Source organism: Chlorocebus sabaeus, chromosome 11, assembly GCF_047675955.1.
Source record: "Chlorocebus sabaeus isolate Y175 chromosome 11, mChlSab1.0.hap1, whole genome shotgun sequence".
Lineage (NCBI taxonomy): Eukaryota > Metazoa > Chordata > Mammalia > Primates > Cercopithecidae > Chlorocebus > Chlorocebus sabaeus.
The window spans coordinates 45,114,186-45,131,899 of NC_132914.1; positions in this window are offsets into that span (position 1 = coordinate 45,114,186).

Genomic DNA, 17,714 nt, shown 5'->3' on the forward strand with positions numbered 1-17,714 from the left:
GATTTATTTTTAAATCCTATCTCCTGTTTGTCTGGACTATCTGAACATTTATTACTTAAAAAATATGTGACTTTGTGAACTTGTCCTCGTATTTAGGCAGTGAGTGACAGGATATGTCCTCTTCAGTATATAGTGTAATAAAAATTAACATTTACCAGAAAATACTTTCTAAATGAAGTAGTTAAGCAAAAGGAATTTTTTTAATGTTTGAAGTTGTGAGATATTTCTTGACAGGCAATGTTCAACTTTTTAAAATAACAAAATCATATTTGCCTAAGAACCAAAACAAAGTTTGATTAGCAGTCTCTTGATTTTTCTAGGACATTGAGTGTGGCAGTGAAATTTTTTGGTGTAAAATTTATTAAAATAATGTGATTTGTTTTTTATGAATTCTCAAAATTCTAGGATGGAAGATGCTTTGTATGTAAATTTAGATCTGCTTACACTTTCTGAACAAAATAAAACAGGGCAAATCAAGGACTCTTACCTAAGAATAGGCAGCCTCAGACCTCTGCACGACCTTTTTTTCTCTAAATTGTTGTGGCGTTAACACAGTCTGAGGGAAGCTCTGTACATACAATCCAATTACTGCTTTTTTTACATTTAGTTTACTTTTGTATTTTAGAAGGATGAAATCTTGCTATGTTGTCCAGGCTGGTCTCAAACTCCTGGGCTCAAGCAATCCTCCTGCCTCAGCCTCCCAAAGTGTCAGGATTACAGGCATGAGCCACTGCTTCTAGCTCAGTGATTGTTCTTTTAACATAAAAATTTCAGCCATTTTGATACGATTTATTCTGGACTTCTCAAGAAATTGGATTCACTGCTTCTAGAAAGAAAATAGGTTTGGTAACTCAGTCCTCTGGAAAAGTTCAGCTACATCCAGCATCCCATGTTTTGGACTCAACACAGGAAGATGAAAAGGCCATTCATGTGGATTTCTATCAGCTCGGATATTTGCAGGCACAATGAGTTTCCAGAGCACATCATGTTTAAGGGGAAGCTTAAAATAATTGCATCAAAAGCATTGTCCAAGGGAGCTCCTTTTCTTGTAGCCAGTTCTGAAAAAAAGGTCTTTCTTTTTTGCTTAAGTACTATTCTATTTAAGAATCTTTTCTCTATCATTAAATTTAGCCTAATTGTACCCTTTTGTCTGTGAGTCTTTGATGTTAACAGCAAAGAAGAGTTTCCAATTCTGAGATCTGTTTGAGCCAAATTTTGAACAAATACTTATATGCAATATTTGTTCCCCCTCTCTGAAATGGTAGGATATGTATGATAATGTAATTATTTGTTTATTTTTAGTGCAGGTAGGATAGCCCTGGAAAATGGAAAATGGCACCTGGGTGCAGTGGCTCACCTCTGTAATCCTAGCACTTTGGGCAGCCGAGGCGGGCAGATCACCTGAGTTCGGGAGTTTGAGATCAGCCTGGCCAACATGGCAAAACCCCATCTCTACTAAAAATACAAAAATTAGCCAAGTGTGGTGGCACGTGTCTATAATCCTAGCTACTCAAGAGACTGAGGCAGGAGAATTGCTTGAGCCCAGGAGGCAGAGGTTGCAGTCAGCCAAGATTTTGCCAGTGCACTCCAGCCTAGGCAGCAGAGCAAGACCTTGTCAAAAAAAAAAAAAAAAAAAAAAAAAAAAAAGTTAAAATAACAAACAAAGCCTTAATAATTTTTTATATTAAGATATATAAAAAACATATAGTTTATACTATGTATACTACAATTCTCCAGACTTGATATTAGCTTCTAAGTATATATGTTTACCTCATTTTTTGGTCATGCCTATATCAGATACTCCTCCCTTGCTTAAAAAGGTTTCGTGTGCTTTGGTTTGATTTGATTTGGTTTGGTTTTCACACAAACGAGCCAAGTTATGGCCAATGATGCAAATTAAAAACAATAGTAACAGTGAATTATAGAAAGGTATCCTACAGGAGCACAATCTATGCATTAAACACAAAATGGCAAAAAAAAAAAAAAAATGTAATTTCTACATCTCTCAAAACCTTTCTGTTTTTGTTTTTGTTTTTGTTTTTGTTTTCCCCCATGGGCCCCTACTCCATTGGATATCAGGAGAAAAAATAATTTAACCAAATCTGATAAATTCCATTCCATTTAATCCTTTAAGCAGTTTTAAGAAAACTCCATATCAACAGGATAAATGTCCAGATCTTCAGATTTTCTTCTCCCTCACTCTTCACGATATCACCCAGGTGTGTAAGAAAGAGACTCTGTAATATCATGATGATTTTGAGACTTGACTTATTCCTGGTGTTGTCTTCTGCCTCCTCTGTTCTCTACAGCATCAGCCCCATGTCCACCTTGTTCCTGGGTACTGTGAAGGTAAGTAAAAACATTTAGAATTTTCCCTGTTGCCCAAAGGGAAAAAGACTTCATCTCCTCCTCTCTTTTTTAAAGCATTTCCATAAGAAACCTAATATCTATGAATCCTTCCTCTCCTCCTTCGACGTGTATATCAATCTTTGCAAAGGTTAGGTAAGCTTTTTGCCAGCTTCAAAAGCCAGAAATGTTTTGCTCAAGGTCTTGGAACCCATCACTTCTGAAATATGAATACTGAGAAACAAATATCTCCTCATCACTGTGGGAGATTAGTTTAGGTGCCCTGCTCCAAGCTGTCGCCACCTATTTGTCACAGAGGGGCATAGACACTAAAACAAGGAATCTAAGCAGAAGAAACTTTAAGGAACCAGAAAAGAGTGTTATACACACCTTAATTTAAGGCATGAGCATTCATTTGCATAAAACTAAGACAATTATTTTATTTTGAACAGGTAAAAGGTGTAAGTAACTGAGAGTGTGTCCCATAATAGGCTTTCTCCTCAACATTTTGACTCAAGGAAATTGTGGGATTGGGGCTAGAAAGTGTCTTTTATTTGGTTACTTTTGTTATCTACATTATACCATGTAGTACAGGGATGTAATTGACTTATATTTGACTTATAAGCTAAGAATAATAGTCACATAAAATATGCTAAGTAGTTATAATTTGGGAGATTAAGCTATGACTCAGATCACAGTTAATGCATATATTACCACAGTTCTACTAAACCAGGGGTTCCCAGCCCCTAGACTGCAGATCAGTACCAGTGTGTGGCCTGTTAGGAACCAGGCCACACACCAGGAGGTAAGAAGTGGGTGTACAAGAATTACCACCTGAGCTCTGTCTCTTCTCAGATGAGTGGCATTAGATTCTCATGGAAGCATGAACCCTATTGTGTATTGCACATGAGAGAGATCTAGGTTGCTTGCTCCTTATGAGAATCTAATGCCTGATGATCTGAGGTGGAAGAGTTTCATCCTGAAACCCCCTAGGTCATCCAGGGAAAAACTGTCTTCCGCAAAGCCAGTCCCTTGTGCCAAAAAAGTTGGAGACCATTGTACTAAATAAAACACTAGTTTTGATTTAGTCTCAATCTCAATGAGTTTCAGACATGATTTATCCACATTTTCACAGTTTATGACAAAATCAATTTTATTATTCCACTAAAAAACTGCTCAAATACAAACAAATTCAAAAGATAGCAGAAGATAGGAAATAACTAAGATCAGAGCAGAATTGAAGGAAACAGAGACACAGAAACCCCTTTAAAAAAACCAATGAATCCAGGAGCTGGATTTTTGAAAAGATTAACAAAACAGACAGACCTCTAGCCAGACCAATGAAGAAGAAAAGAGAGAAGAATCAAATAGGCACAATAAAAAATGATATAGGTGACATCACCACTGATCCCACAGAAATACAAACTACCATCAGAGAATACTATAAACACCTCTATGCAAATAAACTAGAAAATCTAGAAGAAATGGATAGATTCCTGGATGCATACACCCTCCCAAGACTAACCCATGAAGATATCGAATCCCTGAATACATCAATAACAAGTTCTGAAATTGAAGCAGTAATTAATAGACTACCAACCAAAAAGAAAAAGAAAAAAAAAAAAAAAAACCAGGACCAGACGGATTCACAGCCAAATTCTACCAGAGGTACAAAGAGAAACTGGTATAATTCCTTCTGAAACTATTCCAAACAATAAAAAAAGAGGGAAACCTCTCTAACTAATTTTATGAGATCACCATCATCCTGATAACAAAACCTGGCAGAGACACAGCAAAAAAGAGAAAATTTCAGATCAATATCCCTGATAAACATCAATGCAAAAATCCTCAATAAAATACTGGCAAACCGAATCCAGCAGCACATCAAAAAACTTACCCACCATGATCAAGTTGGTTTCATCCCTGGGATGCAAGGCTGGTTCAACATATGCAAATCAATAAATGTAATCCATTACATAAACAGAGCCAATGATAAAAACCAAGTGATTATCTCAGTAGATCCAGAAAAGGCCTTCAATAAAATTCAACACCCATTTATGCTAAAAACTCTCAATAAACTAGGTATTGATGGTATCTCAAAACAAAAAGAGCTATTTATGGCAAACTCACAGCCAATATCATACTGAATGAGCAAAAGCTGGAAGCATTTCCTTTGAAAACCATCACAAGGCAAAGACACCCTCTCTCACAACTCCTATTCAACATAGTATTGGAATTCTGGCCAGGGCAATCAGGCAAGAGAAAGAAATAAATGGTATTCAAATAGAAAAAAAAGGAAGTCAAATTGTCTCTGTTTGCAGATGACATGATTGTATATTTAGAAAACCCCATTGTCTCAGCCCACAATCTCCTTAAGCTGATAAGCAAATTAAGCGAAATCTCAGGATACAATGTCAATGTGCAAAAATCACAAACATTCCTATACACCAACAACAGACAAGCAGAGAGCCAAATCATGAGTGAACTCCCATTCACAACTGCTACAAAGAGAATAAAACACCTAGGAATACAACTTACAAGGGATGTGAAGGATCTCTTCAAGGAGAACTACAAACCACTGCTCAAGGAAATATAAGAGGACACAAACATATGGAAAAACACTCCATGCTCATGGATAGGGAGAATCAATATTGTGAAAATGGCCATACTGCCCAAAGTAATTTACAGAGTCAATGTTATTCCCATCAAGCCACCACTGACTTTCTTCAAAAATTAGAAAAAAATAGTTTAAATTTCATATGGAACCAAAAAAGAGCTCATATAGCCGAGAAAATCTTAAGCAAAAAGAATGAAGCTGGAGGCATCATGCTACCTGACTTCGAACTACTACAAGACTACAGTAACCAAAGCAGCATGGTACTGGTACCAAAACAGATATATAGACCAATATAACAGAGCAGAGGCCTCAGAAATAATGCCACACATCTGCAACCATCTAGTCTTTGACAAACCTGACAAAAACAAGCAATGGGGAAAGGATTCAATATTTAACAAATTGTGTTGGGAAAACTGGCTAGCCATATGCAGAAAACTGAAACTGGACCCCTTCCTTACACCTTATACAAAAATTAACTCAAGATGGATTAAAAACTTAAACATAAGACCTAAAACCATAAAAACCCTAGAAAAAAATCTAGGTGATACCATTCAGGACATAGGCATGGGCAAAGACTTCATGACTAACACACCAAAAGCAATGGCAACAAAAGTCAAAATTGACAAATGGTATCTAATTAAACTAAAAAGCTTCTGCACAACAAAAGAAACTATCATCAGAGTGAACAGGTAAACTACAGAATAGGAGAAAATTTTGCAATCTATATATCAGACAATGGGCTAATATCCAGAATCTACAAGGAACTTAAACAAATTTATAAGAAAAATCAAACAACCCCATCAAAAAGTGGGCAAAGGATATGAACAGACAGCTGTCAAAAGAAGATATTTATGCAGCCAACAAACATATGAAAAAAAGCTCATGGTCATCAGAGAAATGCAAATCAAAACCACAATGAGATACCATCTCACATTAGTTAGAATGTGGAGAAATAGGAACTCTTTCACACTGTTGGTGGGAGTGTAAATTAGTTCAACCATTGTGGAAGACAATGTGGTGATTCCTTAAGGACCTAGAACTAGAAATACCATTTGGCCCAGTAATCCCATTACTGGTTATATACCCAAAGGATTGTACATCATTCTACTATAAAGATGCATGCACACATATGTTTATTGAAGCACTATTCACAAAAACAGAGACTTAAAACCAACCCAAATGGCCATCAATGATACACTGGATAAAGAATATGTGGCACATATACACCACGGAATACTCTGCAGCCATAAAAAAGGATGAGTTCATGTCCTTTGCAGGGACATGGACGAAGTTGGAAACTATTGTTCTCAGCAAACTAACATAGGAACAGAAAAACAAATGCTGCATATTCTCACTCATAAGTGGGAGTTGAAAAATGAAAACATATGATCACAGGTAGGGGAACATCACACATTGGGGCCTGTCGGGGGGTGGGGGGCTAGGGGAGGGACAGCATTAGGGGAAATACTTAACATAGATAAAGGTTGATGGGTGTAGCAAACGCCCATGGTACATGTATACCTATGTAACAAACCTGCATATTCTGCACATGTATCCCAGAACTTTAAGTATAATAAAATTAAAAATAAAATAAAAGGTGGAGCAAGATGGCCAAATAGGAACAGCTCCAGTCTCCAGCTCCCAGCACGAGTGACACAAAAGACAGGTGATTTCTGCATTTTCAACTGAGGTACTGGGTTCATCTCACTCAGGAATGCTGGACAATTGTGCTGGTCAGCTGCTGCAGCCTGACCAGCAAGAGCTGAAGCAGTGCAAGACATTGCCTCACCTGGGAAGTGCAAGGGAGAAGGGAATCCCTTTTCCTAGCCAGGGGAACTGAGACACACAACACCTGGAAAATCAGGTAACTCCCACCCCAACACTGCGCTTTACCAAGGGTCTTAGCAAACAGGCATACCAGGAGATTATATCCGACACCTGGCCGGGAGGGTCCCATGCCCACGGAGCCTCCCCCATTGCTAGCACAGCAGTCTGCAATCTAATGTCAAGGCAGCAGCAAGGCTGGGGGAGGGATGCCCGCCATTGCTGAGGCTTAAGTAGGTAAACAAAGCTGCTGGGAAGCTCGAACTGGGTGGAGCTCACAGCAGCTCAAGGAGGCCTGTCTGTCTCTGTAGGCTCCACCTCTGCGGACAGGGCACAGCTAAACAACAACACACACACAAAAAAAAAGCAGCAGAAACCTCTGCAGATGCAAACGACTCTGTCTGACAGCTTTGAAGAGAGCAGTGGATCTCGAACATGGAGGTTGAGATCTGAGAATGGACAGACTGCCTGCTTAAGTGGGTCCCTGACCCCTGAGTAGCCTAACTGGGAGACATCCCCCACTAGAGGCAGACCGACACCCCACACCTCACACGGTGGAAAACACCCCTGAGAGGAAGCTTCCAAAGCAAAAATCAGACAGGTACACTCGCCGTTCAGCAATATTCTATCTTCTACAGCATCTGCTGCTGATACCCAGGCAAACAGGGTCTGGAGTGGACCTCAAGCAATCTCCAACAGACCTACAGCTGAGGGTCCTGACTGTTAGAAGGAAAACTAACAAACAGGAAGGATGCCCACACCAAAACCCCATCACTACGTCACCATGATCAAAGACCAGAGGCAGATAAAACCACAAAGATGGGGAAAAAGGAGGGCAGAAAAGATGGAAATTCAAAAAATAAGAGTGCATCTCCCCCGGCAAAGGAACGCAGCTCATCGTCAGCAACGGATCAAAGCTGGACAGAGAATGACTTTGACGAGATGAGAGAAGAAGGCTTCAGTCCATCAAACTTCTCAGAGCTAAGGGAGGAATTACGTATCCAGGGCAAAGAAACTAAAAATCTTGAAAAAAGAGTGGAAGAATTGATAACCAGAATAATTAATGCAAAGAAGTCCATAAACAAACTGACAGAGATGAAAACCATGACACGAGAAATACGTGACAAATGCACAAGCTTCAGTAACCAACTCGATCAACTGGAAGAAAGAGTATCAGTGATTGAGGATTAAATGAATGAAATGAAGTGAGAAGAGAAACCTAAAGAAAAAAGAAGAAGAAGAAATGAACAAAGCCTGCAAGAAGTATGGGATTATGTAAAAAGACCAAATCTATGTCTGATTGGGGTGCCTGAAAGTGACGGGGAAAATGGAACCAAGTTGGAAAACACTCTGCAGGATATCATCCAGGAGAACTTCCTGAACCTAGTAGGGCAGGCCAACATTCAAATTCAGGAAATACAGAGAATGCCACAAAGATACTCCTCGAGAAGAGCAACTCCAAAACACATAATTGCCAGATTCACCAAAGTTGAAATGAAGGAAAAAATCTTAAGGGCAGCCAGACAGAAAGGTTAGGTTACCCACAAAGGGAAGCGCATCAGACTAACAGCAGATCTCTCGGCAGAAACTCTCCAAGCCAGAAGAGAGTGGGGGCCAATATTCAACATTCCTAAAGAAAAGAATTTTAAACTCAGGATTTCATATCCAGCCAAACTAACTTTCATAAGTGAAGGAGAAATAAAATCCTTTACAGATAACCAAATGCTTAGAAATTTTGTTACCACCAGGCCTGCCTTACAAGAGACCCTGAAGGAAGCACTAAACATGGAAAGGAACAACCAGTACCAGCCATTGCAAAAACACGCCAAAATGTAAAGACCATCTAGGCTAGGAAGAAACTGCATCAACTAACGAGCAAAATAACCAGTTAATATCATAATGGCAGGATCAAGTTCACACATAACAATCTTAACCTTAAATGTAAATGGACTAAATGGTCCAATTAAAAGACACAGACTGGAAAACTGGATAAAGAGTCAAGACACACCAGTTTGCAGTATTCAGGAGACCCATCTCACAGAGACATACATGGCTCAAAATAAAGGGATGGAGGAAGATACCAAGCAAATGGAGAAAAAAAAAACAGGGGTTGCAATACTAGTCTCTGATAAAACAGACTTTAAACCATTAAAGATCAAAAGAGACAAAGAAGGCCATTACATAATGGTAAAGGGATCAATTCAACAGGAAGAGCTAACTATCCTAAATATATATGCACCCAATACAGAAGCAAGCAGATTCATAAAGCAAGTCCTTAGAGACTTAAAAGAGAGTTAGACTCCCATACAACAATAATGGGAGACTTCAACACCCCACTGTCAACATTAGACAGATCAACAAGACAGAAAATTAACAAGGATATCCAGGAATTGAACTCATCTCTGCAGCAAGCAGACCTAATAGACATCTATAGAACTCTCCACCCCACATCAACAGAATATACATTCTTCTCAGCACCACATCACACTTATTCCAAAATTGACCACATAATTTGAAGTAAAGCACTCCTCAGCAAATGTACAAGAACAGAAATAATAACAAACTGTCTCTCAGACAACAGTGCAATCAAACTAGAATTCAGGACTAAGAAACTCAATCAAAACCGCTCAACTACATGGAAACTGAGTAACCGGCTCCTGAATGACTACTGGGTACATAATGAAATGAAGGCAGAAATAAAGATGTTCTTTGAAACCAATGAGAACAAAGATACAAAATACCAGAATCTCTGGGACACATTTAAAGCAGTATGTAAAGGGAAATTTCTAGCACTAAATGCCCACAAGAGAAAGTTGGAGAGATCTAAAATTGACACCCTAGTATCACAATTAAAAGAACTGGAGAAGCAAGAGCAAACACATTCAAAAGCTAGCAGAAGGCAAGAAATAACTAAGATCAGAACAGAACTGAAGGAGACAGAGACACAAAAAACCCTCCAAAAAATCAATGAATCCAGGAGTTGGTTTTTTGAAAAGATCAACAAAATTGATAGACTGCTAGCAAGACTAATAAAGAAGAAAAGAGAGAAGAATCAAATAGATGCAATAAAAAAAAATAAAGGGGATATCACCACCGACCCTATAGAAATACAAACTACCATCATAGAATGCTATAAACACCTCTATGCAAATAAACTAGAAAATCTAGAAGACATGGATAATTTCCTGGACACTTACACTCTCCCAAGACTAAACCATGAAGAAGAAGCTGAATCCCTGAATAGACCAATAGCAGGCTCTGAAATTGAGGCAATAATTAATAGCCTACCAACCAAAAAAACTCCAGGACCAGATGGATTCACAGCTGAATTCTACCAGAGGTACAAGGAGGAGCTGGTACCATTCCTTCTGAAACTATTCCAATCAATAGAAAAAGAGGGAATCCTCCTTAACTCATTTTATGAGGCCAACATCATCCTGATACCAAAGCCTGGCAGAGACACAACAAAAAAGGAGAATTTTAGACTAATATCCCTGATGAACATTGATGCAAAAATCCTCAATAAAATACTGGCAAACCAGATCCAGCAGCACATCAAAAAGCTTATCCACCATGATCAAGTGGGCTTCATCCCTGGGATGCAAGGCTGGTTCAACATATGCAAATCAATAAACGTAATCCAGCATATAAACAGAACCAAGGACAAAAACCATATTATCATCTCAATAGACACATAAAAGGCCTCTGACAGAATTCAACAGCCCTTCATGCTAAAAACGCTCAATAAATTCGGTATTGATGGAATATATCCCAACATAATAAGAGCTATTTATGACGAACCCACAGCCAATATCATACTGAATGGGCAAAAACTGGAAAAATTCCCTTTGAAAACTGGCACAAGACAGGGATGCCCTCTCTCACCACTCCTATTCAACATAGTGTTAGAAGTTCTAGCTAGGGCAATCAGGCAAGAGAAAGAAATCAAGGGTATTCAGTTAGGAAAAGAAGAAGTCAAATTGTCCCTGTTTGCAGATGACGTGATTGTATATTTAGAAAACCCCATTGTCTCAGCCCAAAATCTCCTTAAGTTGATAAAAAACTTCAGCAAAGTCTCAGGATACAAAATTAATGTCAAAAATCACAAGCATTCTTATACACCAGTAACAGACAAACAGAGAGCCAAATCATGAATGAACTTCCATTCACAATTGCTTCAAAGAGAATAAAATACCTAGGAATCCAACTTACAAGAGATCTAAAGGCCCTCTTCAAGGAGAACTACAAACCACTGCTCAGTGAAATCAAAGAGGACACAAACAAATGGAAGAACATACCATGCTCATGGATAGGAAGAATCAATATCGTGAAAATGGCCATACTGCCCAAGGTAATTTATAGATTCAATGCCATCCCCATCAAGCTACCAATGAGTTTCTTCACAGAATTGGGAAACAACTGCTTTAAAGTTCATATGGAACCAAAAAAGACCCTGCATTGCCAAGACAATCCTAAGTCAAAAGAACAAAGCTGGAGGCATCATGCTACCTGACTTCAAACTATACTACAAGGCTACAGTAAGCAAAACAGCATGGTACTGGTACCAAAACAGAGATATAGACCAATGGAACAGAGCAGAGTCCTCAGAAATAATACCATACATCTACAGCCATCTGATCTTTGACAAACCTGACAAAAACTAGAAATGGGGAAAGGATTCCCTATTTAATAAATGGTGCTGGGAAAACTGGCTAGCCATAAGTAGAAAGCTGAAACTGGATCCTTTCCTTACTCCTTATATGAAAATTAATTCAAGATGGATTAGAGACTTAAATGTTAGACCTAATACCATAAAAACCCTAGAAGAAAACCTAGGTAATACCATTCAGGACATAGGCACGGGCAAGGACTTCATGTCTAAAACACCAAAAGCAATGGCAACAAAAGCCAAAATTGACAAATGGGATCTAATTAAACTAAAGAGCTTCTGCACAGCAAAAGAAACTACCATCAGAGTGAACAGGCAACCTACAGAATGGGAGAAAATTTTTGTAATCTACTCATCTGACAAAGGGCTAGTATCCAGAACCTACAAAGAACTCAAACAAATTTACAAGAAAAAAACAAACAACCCCATCAAAAAGTGGGCAAAGGATATGAACAGACACTTCTCAAAAGAAGACATTCATACAGCCATCAGACACATGAAAAAATGCTCATCATCACTGGCCATCAGAGAAATGCAAATCAAAACCACAATGAGATACCATCTCACACCAGTTAGAATGGCAATCATTAAAAAGTCAGGAAGCAACAGGTACTGGAGAAGATGTGGAGAAATAGGAACACTTTTACACTGTTGGTGGGACTGTAAACTAGTTCAACCATTATGGAAAACAGTATGGCGATTCCTCAAGGATCTAGAACTAGAAGTACCATATGACCCAGCCATCCCATTACTGGGTATATACCCAAAGGATTATAAATCATGCTGCTATAAAGGCACATGCACACGTATGTTTATTGTGGCACTATTCACAATAGCAAAGACTTGGAATCAACCCAAATGTCCATCAGTGACAGACTGGATTAAGAAAATGTGGCACATATACACCATGGAATACTATGCAGCCATAAGAAAGGATGAGTTTGTGTCCTTTGTAGGGACATGGATGCAGCTGGAAACCATCATTCTTAGCAAACTATCACAAGAACAGAAAACCAAACACCGCATGTTCTCACTCATAGGTGGGAACTGATCAATGAGATCACTTGGACTCGGGAAGGGGAACATCACACACCAGGGCCTATTATGGGGAGGGGGAAGTGGGGAGGGATTGCACTGGGAGTTATACCTGATGTAAATGATGAGTTGATGGCTGCTGACGAGTTGATGGCTGCAGCACACCAACATGGCACAAGTATACATATGTAACAAACCTGCACGTTATGCACATGTACCCTAGAACTCAAAGTATAATAATAAAAAATAAAAAAAATTAAAAAATAAAAATAAAAAAAAGAAAATGTGACACATATACACCATGGAATACTATGCAGCCATAAAAAGGGATGAGTTTGTGTCCTTTGTAGGGACATGGATGCAGCTGGAAACCATCATTCTCAGCAAACTATCCCAAGAACAGAAAACCAAACACCGCATGTTCTCACTCATAGGTGGGAACTGAACAATGAGATCACCTGGACTCGGGAAGGGGAGCATCACACACCGGGGCCTATCATGGGGAGGGAGGAGTGGGGAGCGATTGCATTGGGAGTTATACCTGATGTACATGATGAGTTGATGGGTGTTGACGAGTTGATGGGTGCAGCACACCAACATGGCACAAGTATATGTATGTAACAAACCTGCACGTTATGCACATGTACCCTAGAACTTAAAGTATAATAATAATAAATAAAATAAAATAAAAATTTAGAAAAAACTGCTTAAGCAATCTAACAAAGGAAAAATAATATAGCTTCAAGCTGATAAAGCAAAGTGAAAATGATTACATTTCTGCTTAACTGTCACATTTGGGATTTTCTAAAGAATCCATTCATCTAGAAAGCACCATTACGTTGTTTGTGCCCAAAAGTTGATGAACTGTCCTTAAGCAACAAATTGGTCAGCTGGTCGGTTACATATGGTTATACTGGTTCTCCAACAGATGGCTTAATTGTCTTTACATAGTCCTTTATATCCAATATGAGGTGGTAATAAATCCCTTGAGGAACAGTTATCATGTCTCCTTTCTTCATACAAATCTGAATTAATTTATTCTCTTTATCCCTTACATAAAAATATCCACTTCTATCAAAGATATATTGAATTTTAGCATCCACGTGTAGATGCTCTTGGTCAATTATCTTAATCTACAAGACAAAACTTCTGTTTCTTTGTACAAGTATTTTTCTAATTCACCCGTGCCTACAGAAGCATTTTCTTTACACTTTGATAGTTTATTTTTGCACATGATTATTATGTCAATACAGAAATAATTTCAGTCTTTTAAGATCTTTTCTAATTTTGGATCATTCTTACATTTGTCCTTGTCCAGTTTCTACTGAAAGATATCCAGTCAATGGGGTTGCTCCAGGCTGATGGGGCACCTGAGCTCTCATTAGTGAGTTTCCTTTAGCTTGAAGAATTGGTTACATTAATTGCTGCAAGTCCTAGATGGCATGGCTGAAGCCTGTGTCTTAAACCTCATCCTTTTACTTTTAAGCTATTTATCTTTATTTTGGAAGCAGGATATAATTGGCTCTTGCTTTTTTTAAAAAAAAAAAAATACAATCTGACAATCACTATCTCCAATTGTGGAGTTAGGCTATTTACTTTTATTGTGAGTAAGGATATGATTGTCATTACATCTACTATCTTGCAATTTGTTTTTTATTTGTTCCATCTATCTTTGTTCCCTCTTTTCTTTTTTCTGCCTTCTTTTGGATTGAGTTTTTCTTAATGATACCATTTTACTCAATTTATTAAGTTGTTACCTGTACAATTTTGTGGTTATTTTAGTCGTTGCTCTAGGAATTACATATTTTTAATGTAATGCAGTCTATCTTCAATATCATACAACTTCATATGTAGCATAAGAAACTTAGAACAGTATACTTCTATATCCTCCCACCCATCTTTGTGCTATTGTTGCCATATATTTTAGTTCTTCATATGTTAGGAACCCCACAACACATTGCTGTTGATTTTGCTATAAAAAATTAATTATCTTTAATAAGATTTAAATAAGTAAAAAAAGTATTTTATATTTATCAATATAGTTTCCAATTCAGGTACTCCTTATTTCGTTGGTTGATCCATATTTCCACCTGATGTAACTTTTCTTCTGCCTGAAGGACTTCCTTAAATGTTTCTTTTGTCTCTGACTACTTTTAAGACTTTTTTAAAATCACTGTTTATAAGTAAATTGATTACTATGTATCTTGGTATAGTTTTCTTGATATTTCTTCCACATGAGGTTTGTTGAGCTTCTTGGATTTGTGGGTGATGGTTTTCATTGAATTTGGGAATTTTTTGTCTTTTTGTTTAAATATTTTTTCTGTCCTCCCTCCATTGGGGACTCCAATGACACATACATGAGGCCACTTGAAGTTTTCCCACAGCTCGGTAAGGATCTCTTCAATTTACTTATTTATTTATTTATTTTTGGTCTTTTATCTCTGTGTGTTTAATTTTGTATAGTTTATATTGATTTTTCAAGTCATTAATCTTTTTTAATGCAGTGTCTAAAGTGATGTTAATCCAATCCACTCCATTTTTCACCTTAGACATTGTAGTTTTCGTATCTGAAAGTTTGATTTTTTTAACTTAGCATGTTAAATCTTTCCTCTAATTTTCTTGAACATATGGAAAACAGTAATAAAAGCTGTTTTAATATTTGGTCTACTGGTTCTATATCAGTTCTGAGTTGGTGTCAATAGGTGGATTTTTCCCTCATTCTAGGTTGTATTTTTCTTATTCTTTGTATGCTGGCAAGTTTTGATTGGCTGCCAAACACTGTGAATTTTATCTTGTTGAGTGCTGGATATTTTTATTATTTATATTTATTTTATATTATTCCTATAAAAATTCTTAAACTTCGCTTTGGGATAGAATTAAAGTACTGTAAACAGTTTGAGTCCTTCAGGTCTTGCTTTTAAGCTTTATTAGCAGGGACTAGAAGAACACCATACTCCACTACTGATGTTAAATTCTTCTGAGTACTCTACCCAATACCTCAAGAATGAAGAAGTTTTCCACTCTGGCTGACAGGAACAAGAACCATTCCTTGCATTATGTGAGTTCCAGAAATTCCTTTTAATCTTTTCAGGTGGTAGTTTCTTGACCTTGAGTTTCTTCATCAACCGCATACACTGATCAGTAGTCAGATGATTACAGGGGGGACCCTCCGAAGGTCCCCAGGGTGCTCTCTCTCTCTCTCTCTCTCTCTCGTTGTTTCCTCCTTAGCATTCAACCCTGCGCACTCCAATTTCCTTTCCTACCCTCCCAGAGAAGTTTCCTCAACTCAGGGAGACCACCTGGCTCCATCTCAGTCCCCGTTCCCTGTGACATAGACCAGAAACTCTCCAGGCAGTAATATGGGACAATCATAGCCCACTTCATTTGTTTCCCATCCCTGTCCATTGTCTGATGTCCAATGTCTTGAAAACTGTTTTTTCATATATTTTGTTTGATTATTTAGTATTTCTGGTGAGAGAGTAAACTCAGTCCCCACTGCTCCTTTGGGCCAGTATAGAAGTCTGGTTGAGTCATCCTCAAAATGTCTTGGTTTGTACAATATATTACATTGCCACTCTACTTACAGATAATATGTAATAACATTGCAAATTGGTTTGATGTAAATGTGTTCCTTTTTTTATATTATTTCCCCCAATATTCAGACAAAAGCTTTTCTTGAAATAGGACCTTTCTATTAAAGTGAGATAGGAACATCTTTCTCAGGCCCTCCAAATAGCAAATGCAAAATAAGTTGAAAATATGACACTTTGAGAATTATTTTTAACTCAGGTCTCTAATACGTTCTTTGGGGAAACTAAAACTGTCCTTGAATTGCATTCTCATTCTTAAGAGTAAGCAATTCAGAATATGAAAACAGTAGAAGGGCAAGAATTTCAGATCCTACGTCAAGAGAAAATTCCTATTTCCTTTCTTTAGCAGAGTATTAAGACAGTAGAAGTGGGACTGACATTGTTAATAGATGAAAAGAGATAGTATCAACCAAAACCCACAATTTTCTAGGACATGTGACTAAAACCCCTATTTCAACTTGAATTCTGAAATAAGTGTAACTAGAAGTATTAAAAATAAAAAAACACTCTCCATTCAGCCTCCTCAAACAAAAAGTAGGCTTTACAGGAAAACTAATCAAGCTTTTACCTGTTATAATTTTGGAGCTTTAACTTAACTTCCATGGAGATTAAGGAGCAGCCATTAAGAAGTCAGTGGCTCAGTAATGGCTCCATTTCTTATTCCAGTTAAGTCTAAAGTGCACAAATTGAGAGTTGAGGTGAGGATGCACATAATGTGCTAAAACAGCTGTGAATAACAATGTAGAGAGACTAACATTTCTGTGGGCAACAATTCCTTAAGGACTATGCTGCACTTGGAAAAATGTTTTCTTCCTTCTTATAAATGGTAGTGACTTCAAAGCATCTAAGAATTAATATTTTCTCTTAAGGAGTGTGTGTGTTTAGTGGGAGAGAAAGACAGAGAGACTGAGATTCTGGTCCTTCAGATCCCTGTTGGACTCAGAAAACAAAGACACTATCAATTTGGTAACTGTCTTAGCAACAGAAAACTCAACTCAAACTGACTTAAAAGATAAAATATATTGTCTCATATAACTGAACAGTGGAAGAAAATTCAGGAACAGCTTGTTCTAGAATCCAAGATTTCCACTTCTACTCTCTCTCTCTTTCTCTGTGTGTGTGTGTGTGTTTGTGTGTGTGTGTGTGTGTGTGTGTTCCTGCTACTTTAGTGCAACATCATCCTCAGGCAGACTCTGTCCTCTGGATTCCAAGATGGCTGCAGCAGATCCAAGGTTATATTCTTCCTCATACAGGTCCATCGAAGGAGAAAGATTTGGGAGACAAAAAGCTACTTCACGAATTTCCTGCAGAAGCAGCCAGCATTGCCAGAAGCCCCAGCAAATGTCTCTTCTTGTTTCATTGTTTGTTATTGGCTATGTTGAACTCTATCCTGAACCAATCATCAGAACCAGGGGTATAGAATATATTTATTGGATTAAGTTCACCCCTGGAACTAGAGAGAGGAGAATCATACCCCAATCTCATGGCCCAGCATAGGGAGAGAGCGACTCCCCAAACAGGAAATCAGGTAGTGTTTGTGGGAGAAGAGGAGAGGAGGTGACAGATAGGGTGTGGGTGTGTACAAGGAACAACCAACAAATATCCCTTAGAGAGACATACTTGGTAAGATTTT